The sequence below is a fragment of the Leiobunum rupestre genome, chromosome 9, assembly GCF_980474605.1.
Source record: "Leiobunum rupestre chromosome 9, qqLeiRupe1.1.hap1, whole genome shotgun sequence".
Taxonomy (NCBI): Eukaryota; Metazoa; Arthropoda; class Arachnida; order Opiliones; family Sclerosomatidae; genus Leiobunum; species Leiobunum rupestre.
In genome coordinates this window covers 32,482,938-32,485,177 of record NC_143392.1, presented here as the reverse complement: position 1 = coordinate 32,485,177, position 2,240 = coordinate 32,482,938, and positions in this window count along the sequence as shown.

Here is a 2,240-nt window from a genome sequence, read left to right as displayed (position 1 = left end):
TTTTCATCAAATTTTGTTTTGTCCTGTAGTACTGAAATGATCTTATGAAATCCAATATTTCCTGTAGTTTTAGCTTATTGGTTAAAATGCAACTGAGATCTTTCTAATATTATACACCAACCCAGGGGCGTAGGAACGTTCTAGAAGTTGGAGGGGACAAAGAGAAACGAAAAGGGGTCTAAAGAATGGTTTTGAATTTTTAATGGAGTGTAGCTTCTCAGAGTGCATGTGTACTTTTTACTACTATGTGAATTGGTGGGAAAAGACTGAAATTTAAACACAGTTGTGGTTCTATAAGCTTTATATGCGTTTAAAATGAGCATTTGAGCCTTTTAAAGGTTTCAACAGACCAAAAAGTTGGAGGGGGCAATAACATTAGTTGCCCCTCCCAGCAAAATTCTAGGGAGGGGCAGTTCCTACGCCCCTGCGTGACCAACCTTAAATCATTTTGTTATATCATACAAAATGGCATGGCCCTCTCAATAACGGGAGCGTGGCAAAGCAGATTTATCTTCCAAGCATGTAAAGATCCCTATTTGACCTATTTTAGTATATTATAATTCCTTTTAAATCTATTTCATTTAAGCACTCACGTATATCATTCGATATTTTAACTATATAAAACTGATAAGTAAATTTATTTATCTAAATTTGAAGATTATTGACAGGAAGCTGTTTTTCTGACTTTCTCAATAAAAACAAATTCACTAACTGTAAAAATGGCGTGATAACACATGATTTCAGAGAAAAAAATTAAGGTCAAAACAGAAATGTTTATGCCAATTCTAACCTATTGCACTGTATGGATAAAACCAAGGTTAGATAATTTAAATTAAATCACCTTCTACGAATGTCTCATAAAATAGTCTATTCACTTATCGCCCTTTGAAACTGATATCAACATCTAATCCGGAAAACTTTTAACCGAAGTAAAAACAACTGATGCAAGAGCCCACATGATTTTCATTCCAAGAAACCCATTTCAAATAGATACATAAAAAAAAAGGTTTGTGATAAAATAATTTTCCTAGTTTTTTTCATTTAGATTGAAAAAACTAAAGACAAATTCCTTTTAAAAACAAAGTTCCCGCTCTTACTCAAAGAAATTGAAGAAATACAGTTGCTACCGAGAATTGTTTTGGCCAAAATTTATCACTTTGTATGCTGCATCTCATGACTGAAACTCAAACCGGGCAGTTACGTCACAAGCACATAGGGGGTGTGTTCTATCCCCTAGTGATAAGATCGAGGGCTGATTCCACCTAGGTCATATCTGTTTGCTATGCCGGTGTTATTTTATAATTCAAATAAACCGCGTTGGTCCAAGTTCAACGTTTTAAGTATATCATAAATTTACCATATAGTTTTTCAATAATTAAAAATTATCACAGTGAAAAGGTGAGTGATGTAAGACTTATTTTATCTTAAATTTTCCCACTCCTTAGAAGATGGTTTTTAAAACCAATTCCTCTCTATACACTATAAAAAAGCGACTTCTTGTTTTTAGTTCTTTCAAAAATTTACTTTAAAAAGGAATATAATCCCTAAGATTTCTGTCGCCCCCAAAGGATTCCAATATTAACCGCTTCCTTCTATGACTTTTGACAATTTTTGGCGCTACTTTAGTGGTTTGCTGCGGAAATAAGCGCTAAAATTGTTGTACAGAACCCGTTGGATGTACGTTTTATATCAAAGACTATATATACGCTTCGGAAGCGTATATATAGTCTTTGTTTTATAAATACGCAGTATTTTCCGTATTGAAAAAATCATCTGCTACCACGCGCTAGGACTGGTTTTTATTGTAACTAATGCCACCATAGATATAAGTAATGTATATAAAGGTCTAGATAAATTTCGGGGCGTCTAAGCCTAACGTAAAATACGGACTTGACACCTAGCAGACACCGAGGAAGGCACGTGACCAAGAGCGCGAGCTCTCTTAGCATTTTAGTACTAAGTGCTTGACCTTTCCGCAGGCGGAAGTCTTTAGACACCATCTGTTGGTGACTTTTAGTATAATTTTTAAGCAGGTCACAGTGGCTCTCGCGACGATAGCACGAGCTTTCTTACCGATAGATAGCGCCTTATAAGGATAGCCTGCAGAAATTACGCGTTTCTGCTAGCTGTCACCTCCGTATTCACTCCCTTTGAAATATTTTATCTAGACCTTTATATACGTTTCCTATATCTATGAATGCCACTTACCTTTAGCTTCTGATAAACCTGATGTCGGAAAT